This window comes from Erinaceus europaeus, chromosome 8 (genome assembly GCF_950295315.1).
Source record: "Erinaceus europaeus chromosome 8, mEriEur2.1, whole genome shotgun sequence".
NCBI lineage: Eukaryota > Metazoa > Chordata > Mammalia > Eulipotyphla > Erinaceidae > Erinaceus > Erinaceus europaeus.
This window is the reverse complement of record NC_080169.1, coordinates 57,580,430-57,593,835: the sequence shown is the minus strand read 5'-3', so window position 1 is coordinate 57,593,835 and position 13,406 is coordinate 57,580,430.

Sequence of the window (13,406 nt, the reverse complement as noted above, 5' to 3'; positions counted from 1 at the left end):
GATGAATCAAACCTAATTGCAAGGAAGACTAAAGCAGAAACAAACCAATGGGACTACATCAAATTGAAAAGCTTCTGCACATCCAAAGAAACTATTAAACAAACAGAGAGACCCCTCACAGAATGGGAGAAGATCTTCCCATGCCATACATCAGACAAGAAACTAATCACCAAAATATATAAAGAGCTCAGCAAACTTAGCACCAAAAAAGCAAATGACCCCATCCAAAAATGGGCAGAGGAAATGAACAAAACATTCACCTCAGAGGAGATCCAAAAGGCTAACAAACATATGAAAAACTGCTCTAGTTCACAGGTTGTCAGAGAAATGCATATTAAGACAACACTAAGATACCACCTCACTCCTGTAAGAATGGCATACATCAAAAAGGACAGCAGCAACAAATGCTGGAGAGGATGTGGGGACAGAGGAACCCTTTTACATTGCTGTTGGGAGTGTAAATTGGTACAGCCTCTTGGAGAGCAGTCTGGAAAACTGGCAGAAGGCTAGACATGGACCTTCCATATGATCCAGTAATTACTCTCCTGGGGTTATACCCCAAGGACTCCATAACACCCAACCAAAAAGAGGTGTGTACTCCTATGTTCATAGCAGCACAATTAATGATAGCTAAAACCTGGAAGCAATCCAGGTGCCCAACAACAGATGAGTGGCTGAGAAAACTGTGGTATATATACACAATGGAATACTATGCAGCTATCAAAAACAATGAACCCACCTTCTCTGACCCATCTTGGACAGAGCTAGAAGGAATTATGTTAAGTGAACTAAGTCAGAAAGATAAAGATGAGTATGGGATGATCCCACTCATCAAGAGAAGCTGACTAAGAAGATCTGAAAGGGAAACTAAAAGCAGGACCTGATCAAATTGTAAGTAGGGCACCAAAGTAAAAACCCAGTGGTGAGGGGTAGACATGCAGCTTCCTGGGCCAGTAGGGGGTGGGAGTGGGTGGGAGGGATGGGTCACAGTCCTTTGGTGGTGGGAATGGTGTTTATGTACACTCCTAGCAAAATGTAGACATATAAATCAGTATTTAATTAATATGAGAGGGGGAAAATCAATTGTATGTCTCAAAGTTTCTCAAAACACAAACTGAATCTTTTTAATATATAGGCTGTGTATTTGATATGCGGACTCTCTCAAAAGCCTAGACCAAGTAGATTAGAAGCATCCAACACCAAGGCTATATACAAGATACTGGATACTGTACAGCAAACCATAACAAAGGGACTTTTCAAAGTTAACCCAATTAACAAATAATGTGATGATAACATTAACTATTGATTGTCTTTTGGAACCCTAAGAGAGCAGGAACCTCACATCTCCACTATAGATCCCCTACTTCCCCCAGTCCTGGAACCCTTGGATAGGGCCCACTTTCCCATATGCATCTCCCAATCCAAACCAAATAATATTGCATCCGCCGATCACAGCCTAACCAACGCAACGATTGCCACCTCAACATGCTTCACCTCAGACTGTGTCCAGAGACTTCATGTGTGGAATGACAACCCTTCAGCTTCATTACTCAGGTGAGACCTTTCCTTTTATAGTACACTCTAATTTCATCTCAGGTAGTTCAATTTCTAACAAAGTCCCATAACCTAGATATACACCAGTTTCTGTGAGAGAGAGCTTATGTGCACACGTATCCATAAACTACTGCAAAATATATACCTGAAAGCAGTAGTACACTAGAGTTTGCAGTGAGTACCTCCCTAATACTTCCTCTCCACTATTCCCAGCTTGGGATCCATGATTGCTAAACAAATTGTTTGGCTTCATATGTTAACTCTCTTTTCAATCACCAGGTTCCAGATGCCACCAGGATGCTGGCCAGGCTTCCCTGGATTGAAGACCCCACCAATGTGTCCTGGAGCTCAGCTTCCCCAGAGACACACCTTACTAGGAAAGAGAGAGGCAGACTGAGAGTATGGACCGACCAGTCAACGCCCATGTTCAGCGGGGAAGCAATTACAGAAGCCAGACCTTCTACCTTCTGCAACCCTCAATGACCCTGGGTCCATGCTCCCAGAGGGCTAGAGAATGGGAAAGCTATCATGGGAGAGGGTGGGTTATGGAGATTGGGTGGTGGGAATTGTGTGAATTTGTACCCCTCCTACCTTATGTTTTTGTTCATTAATCCTTTCTTAAATAAAAAATAAAAAAAAAAGCCAACTCCCTGTATTCATTGTAGTTATGTCCTATAAACCCACTAGGAACCATGTATTAGCAAATACTGCGCCACTCTTCTTGGGGAAAAAAACAAAGCTAGATTTCTGCAGGCCTTTGATCACAATTACATCAACTCATGAATGCATAATCATGTTTTATATACTTTTCTTTTAAAGATATTGCTAATAATTACTGTTTATTCATTAACACAAACTTAACAATTTATGGCATTGTAACCCAAATGGAACTAAATCTTATCTAATACATATATTTTCTCCACAATGCATATCACAGGCTTCTTGTATTTAATTAAACTAGAGAATATTTCGTATGCCTAGGGGCCATTTTAAACAGTTAGCTCATCAACAAAAATATGAAAGGGATGGCATTAAATAGATATACAACACTCATTTTAAATATAAACTGAAACAAAAATGTATAATGTCAACTTCTTTGACCTTACCTGTCATCTAAATCACAGACAATTTATTGTCACTCTGTGTTTGATTGATAATAACTCTTTAAGTGCCATGAGTATCAGTTACAAGAACTTTTTGTGGCTAGGCAAATGTACAAATGCAGTGGATCAATGCTTAAATATGAATGTGGATAACCAACAGTATAAATCTATTTTGTTCATGCTTTATGCAATAGTACTTTCCTTCTAAAATTTCAACACTACTTTGTTAGTGTGCAGAAGGTGTGCTTGAGAATAATGTGAGAATGAGAGGACCCTGATACTGCTGATATAAATACAGACAACTCTCCCTTTCCTTCACAAAGCATGTGATTGCTTGCATCGATATGCATAGCAATGCTTGTTGAAGTACTAGGTAAAGAAGGAAATTGAGTTGGACTAGGGAAATCTGTAGAGTGTTGATAGAAGTTCAACAGATTTTATAAAATCTGCTTGTAGCCAGGGAACTGCATTAATCCACGGCGCCATGAATACTGTACTACTACTACTACTACTACTCTCCCTCTCTCTCTCTCTCTCTCTCTCATCTTGCCATATTGTTCCCTTCACCCCCATACAAACAAAATAAATTGTTAAAAATAAACATTGTTTTTTATAACAGAATGGGTCTGATTTTATACACATACAGAAAAGGACTTTCTGAGAGGAATAACAACACATTTTCTAGGAAAGATTATATAAGATAATATGTAGTACAGAGAGAGGTTTTTCAAGAAAAAAACTGAAATTCTGGATACACACTGTATGCTATTTTTGTGTCTTCTGGCTATTCCCCCAGAAATTCATCAGTACATCTACACTCTAAGGACTGGATATTTGTGAGCAACTATAATCAACACATTGGAACAAACATCAAGTTTCTAAAGGTTGACAGGGAAAGTAGGGAGGATGCACCAAGTTTTCCCACTTTGACAAGTGTGAGAGGAAAAAAGAAAAAAAGACAGGTAGGAAGTGGTAAATTCTTGCTTTCAGAATTTATTCCTTGACAGATAGTCTAGAAATTATTTATTGGGAATAAATAATTATAGCATTTTAAAGTTGATTTTCTGACATTGAACCCTCTGGGAGCTTGTATACTATAATTTTGTCATCCAATTAAATAAGAAGTCTGATATATCTACAATACACAGAGGAGATAGCTGTTACTATTGTAGGATAAAGTTGAATCAGTCTTAACAAAAGGCTTTCTCTTCAAGGAGAAGCTCACTTGCTAAATATTGAGAATTTGGGAATTGTTAGATAAGACAGTGAACAGTCATAATTTTAAAAAAAAAAAAAAACAAAACTCCAAAGCTCAAAAGATACACTTATCAACTGACAGAAATTCTTTCTCTAAGGAACTTTTTTTGCAAATTAAAAGTAGGAGGAAAAGGATTAAGCGCTCGCATTACAGGATGCAAGGACTCAGGTGCAAGGCCCTGGTCCCCATCTGCAGGGGGAAACCTCCACCACTGGTGAAGCAGGACTGCAGGTGTCTGTCTCTCTCCCTCCCACCTCTCAAATTCTCTCTGTCTCTATCCAACAATGAATAAATAAATATATATTTTAAAGGTAGGCTATATCTACATATCCTAAGTACCTTCACTGAGTGTTGAGACTACTAAAAATATCTGCAATGGCATTTGATTTATGACTAACTAGCCTTGATATTTCACCTTGCCAAAAAAGTCTAGTGAGGAGCTGGACAGTGACACACCCAGTAGAGTTCACACATTATCCATATGCAATGGCCTAGCTTCAAGCCCACCACTCCACCAACACAGAAACTCCTCTTCCTCCTCCCCCCCTCCTCCTGCTCCTCCTCCTGCTCCTCCTCCTCCTCCTTCTTCTCCTCTCTCTCTCTCTCCCTTCTCTCTCTCCCTCCCTCCCTCTCTCCCTCTCGTCACAGGCCAATAAAGAGACATTTGAAGGATAAGGAAGAGGAGATATCTCAGTAATAGAGCACCTGCCTTACATATAGGACACCCCAGATCTGATCCTGAACACCACAAGGAAGCAACAAAGACCAAGACAGGTCTATACCTACAGATAGTTTAGAAAACACTGATCATTTTCTATACTTTTCTCTTCCTCATCTTGCATAAAATATTCTGCTAGGCAAGTGTGTTTGTAGTAAATTGCATGACTAAGACCCTAAAGTTAATCTCTGGCACTGCAGGAAAAAAATCTGTTGGAATATCACAAATACTAAGTTATGAAGCAAATAGGAAAGGAGCCTAGCTCCTTTGTGAATGAATAACATCTTTTAGGATAGAGTAACTATAACATGGAGAAAGATGTGGTCCAGCCATGGAAATGTAGACAGCAAATGGGCAGTAAGCCAAGTTACACTAGCAAAGGAGGAGAGCTATTGTTCCTAGAACTCCAACCTTGGAGAGAAATGAGGTGGGAATATAAGCCGGCACATATGAGGCCATATAAACTGTTTCTGAAGAGTGTAGAAACCATTCAAAGAGCAGAGAAAAATCATCTACAGGTTTAAAGTAGGGAAGTAACAATCAGATGAGGTTTTTGAAAGGTCTTGAGCTTCACTGGTACACTTTCATTTGTTGAAAGTGATCCTTTATTTGCAAAATTCATGTACCAGAAGCATACTATGATTCTGAAGATTTTTGTTAGGAACTTCTTATCAACCCTTAAGATCAGTTTTGAGGAATAAAGGAACAAAGTCAAGGAGATACTAGTGGTTAACGAAAGAGTCACAATTAAATCCCAGGGTTCCTTCACATACTATATAAGGGTCAAATATGAATACATTTTCCTGACAGACTGCCACAGTAAAGCATTTTTTTCACATTTTCATAGCAGTCTGATACCAAGTTTTACAAATTTCCATTATGATCCTGATCTCAAAGTCAGGTCCTTGAGAAAGAAATAATACATAAAAGGTAGCATTAATAAATATCTACCATACTGTACCAAAAAAAAAGGATCTGATAGAGATCCTTTGAAATCATTCCCTATTATTTGTATAGTGTTCTGCATTTATTTATTTTGTTTTCACAAAGTCCAAACCACTTGCTGGAGATTTTTCTTAATTACCCAAATTTATTAATTAGTTCTACACGTCTTTTGCACAATATGGTTAGGATGCTTTTTATTTTACAGTGGGATTTATCAAAATTCACTTATAATTTTCATTTCTTTCTATTTTATTAATGCTTCATAAGATTATATGATTACAAGGGTTTTTCCATACCTCACCCACCACCAAATTTCTGTCATGCACCTCTGTATCCCCACAATGTTAACAACCATTTTTCTCACAAGATCTTAGGGACAATTAGTTCACTTTTTTTTTTTGCAAGTTCATGTGTTTCAATTCTCTATACCCCACATTTGAACAAAGGCAACCAGCAGAGGCCTTTCACCTCCTTATTACACTAGGCACCTCCAGCTCCATCTATGTTATCCCAAAAAAGACACAATATTATCTTTTTTATTGCAGAGTAATATTCCATTGAATGTATGACCCATTACTTCTTTACCTAGTCATCTTTTGTTGGACATCTAGGTTGTTTCCACTTCTTGAAAATTGTTTTTAAAAAAGCAGCTTTGAACATGGTAGTGCATATGTCCCTTTGATTTAGTGTTTGAGTGTTCTTTAGATCTATACCTAGGACTAGTATTATAGATTCATAAGGTATTTCCATTTTATTTGTTTAAGGGCAACTCATTCCTCTATCTTATGATCATTCCACAATAATTATTTATATACTTAGTATAATCTATAGTCCTGATTTTGGTATATGCAACACTATGTTTTTTTTTTTACTTTAGCTTTGAAAATCTTTTAGTTAAATGTATTATCGATGAAAAATTAACCTAATTGCACTTCAACTTCAATAACCATTTCATATTTCCCACTAGATATAAACAGCATTTTAATGGCTCCCCTTTGTCTTAAAGAGGTAGATGAAAAACAGGTAATAAAATTTAAATAATCTCTGTGGAGGTACTATTTTATTATATTCTAGTTCATGTTTCAATTGAAAAAAACAGCTAATGAACTAAACTGTTGCACAAAATATTAACAGGTCTATTGTACTCTGTTGTAATTTTTACGGGGTCTCTGGCAGGGTGATCTCCAGGGGAAAGATAACAGACTGGTTCTTTCTAGAGTAAAGACACCGGGGAGCCCCTCAGCATGCTCAGAACTCATTTATTAGCAGGTAGACATGAGTTAAATAGAAAACCAAACAAAGGGAATTATTATTGAAATATGTCAGAAATTACAGGTTTCTTAAAGGTTGGCTTACCCCTATGGTAGGGGGCTGGTATGACAAGAATTGATGCAGATACAGAAAGGTCAAGATAATTAGTCTCCTGATGCAGGCATTTAATTACCCAAAGGCTTTTGAGGGGAGAAGAGGGGTTGAACAGTTAAGGCAAGATAGAGAAAAGATAAGCAAGGTTTGATGCAAATTGAGGACAACAAAGGGCACTGCTAGGAGTGTGTGATAAGGTGTGTTCTCCTCTGTGAACTTTGAGTAAGTGAATCTTAAAGTAGGCGTCCATATGGCCTGCAGTTAATGGGGAGAAGTATTGGGGTTTCTGTGGGCTTGAGAGACTAACAAGGCAAGCTTAGTCTGGGAGACTTTTTCCCTCTTGGCTCACCAATATGACAAGAGAGACTTACCAGCGGGTTGTCTGTCCAGACCTCCATCCAAGGATGGGAGAGCTCCCCTATGCTCTACCAAGCTATCACATAGTCCCAACATAATTTCATTTAATTTTTTTTTTCTATTACATTCATACAAGATTACAAAAGCAATTTCCTCATTCTAATTATTTTGTTCTTGTTGTTATCACTAAGACCATCCCAGGTCCATTTCTGCAGATAGAAAGGTAGAGACTGGGAGAAAGACAACACAACACAATGTTTCCTTCACTGTGGTGGGGGTTGGGCTCATACTTGAGTTGTGTCCATGACAAACAAATGCACTATACAAGTGAGCTATTTTGCTAGCCTCTCTTTGGGACTCCTTTTCCCCCCTTGGTATCTTGGTGTGTGTGTGTGTGTGTGTGTGTGTGTGTGTGTGTGTGTCTATAGTAGCTTACATGATTATAGGATTACTATGTATATAGTTCTAGACTACACTCATATCTCTGCTCTCACATCTCCCAAAGATAACCACCATAGTTTTAACAAATCATAGAAACAGCTTGCTTTCTTTTGTTTTTGTGTTGTTGTTTGATTTGTTTTATTACAAGCTCATGTATATTGACTAGTTCTTTAGAATTAATTTATAAGGGAAGCCATCTGGTAGTTGTCTTTCATGACTTTATTTATTTTGCCAAACATAGTCACCTTCAGTTTCATCCATTTTGCCCCAAAGGACATAATATCTTCTTTTTTTATTACAGAGCAGTATTCTATGGAGTACATATCCCATAACTTCTTTCACTTGTTATCTGTTCACGAGTATTCAGACTGCTTTCAGCTGTTAGCCACTGTGAATAATGCAGCTGTGAATATGGAGTGCGTATGTCCCTTTGGATAAATGTGTGTGTGTCTCTTGTGTAAATGCCTAAAAGTGGTATTGCCTCAACAAAACAGGCACTGACAAGTGTTGGCAAGGTTTTGGGGTAAAAGGCACTATTGGGGTAAAAGGCACTATTCTGCACTGTCGGTGGGAATGTAAACTGGTGCAGCCTTTCTAGAAAACAGTATGGAGAGTCTTTAAACAAATAAAAATGGAATTACCATATGACATGGAAATACCACTCTGAAGACATAAAGGATACCCTATAAAATTCAGATGAGAATGACTAAAACTATCATCACCACTACCAACATAGGTTTGATATTAACCATGTTGTCAATTTATTCTTTTTTTGGTCATAGATAGTGATTTATTGCTGTCCCTTTTTTTTTCACTGTTCTTTTCTACCTTGGGGATCAGAGTATTATTGATCCCTCAGAATGTGCTTTGATTTTTCAGGAGACCTTGAGTGGGATGGGTATTACTTGTCAATTCATTAATTTTACAAACAAATTTAAATTCATTTTGAGTACACACAAGGTCACACCTAATCTTACCCTGTCATCTTTGTTGTATGGCATATTCTTGAGATTCTGTTTTCACAGTTTAATGGTTGATCCCCCTTGGCTTTGCCATCTAACATAAGATATCATAGTTAATGTCTATATAAACATTCTGTATTGCTTTTCCTTCATAGTTATTAAAAAATCTTGAATTATATTACTTGTTTTATGTGTTGCTTTTTATTTTCAGCTTCCAAACAGACTTTAAGCTTCCCTGATACACCAAGTGTCGAGTTTAGTATGTGGTACATAGTAGGTGCTAAAACAACTACAGAATGAGTAATAGTAAATATCTGTCAATAGATAAAGAAACTAAGGTACAGAGAAACATATTACATGCACCATATACTGATGGTTAACAGGCAACAGGACAGGTATAAGAGGATAACAGCTCTCTTTGCCCCAAAACTTTTGTTCCACTAAATCTATCAAACCATTTTCAAGCAGATCAACCTTAACAGCAAAAGCACAGGGAACGAGAAGTTAACAGGTATATTCTGCAGGCAAAATTACAGCTCTCCGAACCTGCCAATCACTATTTAGTGCTGAGCAAGTCCTCTTTGCTTTTTCTGTGTTGACACTGATTTATATTCAGCCCTGGAAGCGGGTAGACTCCTGACCAGCTATTTATTCTGAACTCTGGAGCAGGACAACCTCTGAACATATTTTATCTCCCCCTGGCTGTTTTGTTTTCTGTTACTTTGAGGAAGTTCTGGGCTTTCCAAGGACCTTCCTCTGAGTCAAGCCCAGGGGATAGAAGCAGATGGATAGGTAACATGTCCAGCCTGCTTTGGTTTGACAACCCCCAATTTAAGCAACAACTATTGGCTTATTTATCAACTTCCAACTGGTGTTTATTCATGATACAAGGTAATAGTTTCCCTCATTATCACATCTTTTCCTTCCTTAATACTTAATGCACAGTTCATGAGCTCCATCAAAAGTAAATACAGCCCTGTCTGCACAACGTGACAAGAACAGGATTCAGGTTGGTTTACTAATGATATTTAATCCCATGGATTAAGGACATAGTGAATATTTGACAAATATGGATGGATTGTTCTCAAGCTTGCCAATCACAAATAAAACCTGAATTGGACAGGAGTGAGATGTGTAATCACAGATTTCACTCAGGAACTATCTCAGTGGAAGAAAAGAAACCTCACATGTAGCAAGAATGAACAAAGATCTGTTAACAAGAAGCAGAGTAAAAGGTAGTGAATAATCAATTCTTTTTTTTTCTTTTTTAGTGATTTAGTATCTCATTGCTGTCTTTATTTGCATTTTTCTGACACTCAAAGACTTGGAGCATTTTTTCATGTGATTCTTGGCCTTTTGGATCTCTTCTGTAGTGAATATTCTGTCCATGTCCTCTCCCCAAATGCCACAAAGGCTTATTTGGAAACAGAAAAGACCTAGAATTGCCAAAACAATCTTGAGAAAAAAGAACAGAAATGGAGGTATCACATTCCCAGATCTCAATTTGCACTATAGGGCTATTATCATCAAAACTGCTTGGTACTGAAACATGAATAGACACAATTACCAGTGGAATTGAATTGAAAGCCCATAAATAAGCCCCAACTTCAACATCTAATCTTTGAGAAAGGTGCCCAGACTATTAAATGGGGAAAGCATAGTCTCTTTAACAAATGGTGTTGGAAAAAATGGGTTGAAACCTAAAGAAGAACGAAAATGAACCACTTTATTTCACCAAATACAAAAGTAAATTCTAAGTGAATCAAGGACTTGAATGATAAACCACAAACTATCAGATACTTAGAGGAAAATATTGGCAGAACTCTTTTCTGCATAAATTTTGAAGATATCTTCAATGAAATGAATCCAATTACAAAGAAGACTAAGGTAAGCAGAAACCTATGGGACTACATCGAATTAAAAAGCTTTTGCACAACAAAAGAAACCACTACACAAACCAAGAGACACCTCACAGAATGAGAGAAGATCTTTACATGCCCTACACCAGAGAAAAGGCTTAATAACCAAAATATATAAAGAGCTTGCCAAACTCAATGACAAGAAACAAATAACCCCATCCAAAAATGGGGGGAGGACATGGACAGAATATTCACCACAGAAGAGATCCAAAAGACCTAGAAACACATAAAAAAATGCTCCAAGTCTTTGTCAGAGAAAAGCAAATCAAGACAACAATGAAATACCACTTCACTCCTGTGAGAATGTCATACATCAGAAAAGGTAGCAGCAGCAAATGCTGGATATGTTGTGGAGTCAAAGGAACCCTCCTGCACTGCTGGTGGGAATATAAATTGGTCTAACCTCTGTGGAGAACAGTCTGGAGAACTCTCAGAAGGCTAGAAATGGACTTACCCAATGATCCTGCAATTCCTCTCCTGGGGATATATCCTAAGGAACTCAACACACCCTTCCAAAAAGATCTGTGTACACATATGTTCTTAGCAGCACAATTTATAATAGCCAAAACCTGGAAACAACCCAGGTGTCCAACATCACATGAGTGGCTGAGCAAGTTGTGGTATATATACACAATGGAATACTACTCAGCTATTAAAAATCATAACTTCACCGTTTTCAGCCCATCTTGAATGGAGCTTGATAAAATCATGTTAAGTGAAATAAGTCAGAAACAGAAGGATGAATTTGGCATGATCTCATTCTCATGCAGAAGTTGAAAAAGAAGATCAGAAGAGAAAACACAAGTAGAACCTGAACTGAAATTGGCATACTGCACCAAAATAAAAGACGCTGTGGTGGGTGGAAGGGAGAATACAGGTCCAGAAAGGGAGACAGAGGACCTAGTGGGGTTGTATTGTTATATGGATAACAGGGAAATGTTATACGTGTATAAAGTATTGTGTTTACTGTTGAATGTAAAACAGTAATTACCCAATAAAAAATTTAAAAAATATATTGAATCACTAAGAAAAAAGAAAAGTATGTATAAGTTTATGTAAATAGATATATGTATATAGATATACATATATCAATATGTATCTATATATCTATAATCTATAGATACACACATCTACATACATATTTTCACAGTGGACTTTAAACATAGGAAAAAAATAGAATATTTTCACTTTTCCAAATGATCCTAAAGTATGTCACAAGTATTATAATATTTCATCCAAACATATTTAAGGTTAAATTCTTAAGAACACTGACATTTCACACATGCAACATTAATATCATATAAATCTAAGAAAATTAGCATCACCATAGTATTATCCAAGACATGTGTATGATATTATATTCTGATCAAAAGTATCCTTGATACATCATTTACCCTGTTTTGAATCCAGTCAATATTTATTGTTTGGATTTGGCTGCTATTCTTCCTTGACTTCAGAATAATTTCCTTTGTCTTCTTTGTACTTTGTGCCACTGTTTCCTTTTAAGACTTCAGGTCAGTTGTCTTGCAGAAGAGTTCAGATTATTGATTCATCTTGTTTTGAGATTCAGATCAAAATTTTCTTGCAAGTACATCATTTTAGTGACATTGTGTGTCACAGTACCACATCAAACAGCACATTATCAAGCTGTCCCTCCTCTGGGCAATGTAAAGTTTCATTACTTAAAGTTTCCATCATAAAGGAAATTTAACCTCAGAAACCAAAAAGTACATTATTGAGTGAATGAATTAGTTATCTTCATTTGAATGAAAATAAAACTTTCAAAATACTATTTTTTATGTAATCTCATCTGTTTTCACTAGTTGTCACTACTCTGTAAAAAATATATATTCCATTTTAATTTATATTTTTCTTAGATTTCACTGTGGATTCAAATTTGTTTTTTTGTAATTTCATGTATTTCAGTCTATCACTACCTATATTCTTTTTGAAGCTCAATTATTCCAAATTTAGACTGCTTCCCAGTGGCACGTGTACCCTTTTAATAAGATTGTATTTAAATATCTTCATTGTCTCTATCACAAGACACTTTAGGCTTAATTTGTACATTTCTTTGTCCAGAACTACGTAATAATCAGAAATTAAGATCTGTCACTAGATTAAACTATTAGCTGCTGATGAAAAGTAGATTGCCATTGGTTCTAAAGACTTTATAAATGAGCTAGGAGAACAGAAACATATGCACACAAAACTGATTTATGTCTGAACACACTCATGCTTAGTGAAAAAAGTCAGGAGGAGATGGATGAATACCAAATTCTTTCATTCATAGCTAGGACCCTGAGAAACAAAGCAAGGGAAAATACTTTAAGAGATTGTCATCTATTTCAGGAGATCACTCAAAATGATAATAGAGGGTCTGAGGAGAGGAGTAGGAGACAGTCAGGATCCAGTGTCCTATGGTGGAGAAGGATGAGCATGAATACAATATTCTCTGACTTATTTTAATGGTTATAATATTGTAGATGACCTTGATACATCAAAAATATGATGACCAGAATAATTATGGACTCAAACTTTCTTTAATCTCTTTTTAAAAGTTTTATGGGCAGAGGGTAATAGCATAATGGTTATGCAAACAGACTCTCATGCCTGAGGCTCCAAAGTCCCAGGTTTGATCCCCCGCACCACCATAAGCCAGAGATGAACAGTGCTCTGGTAAAAAAGACAAAAAAAGTTTTATCATTGTTGCATGGCAGTATCTGTGAACCATCTAAGTATTTACCTACTGGAAAACTATGAACTAGAGAGCTATCTTTCTGT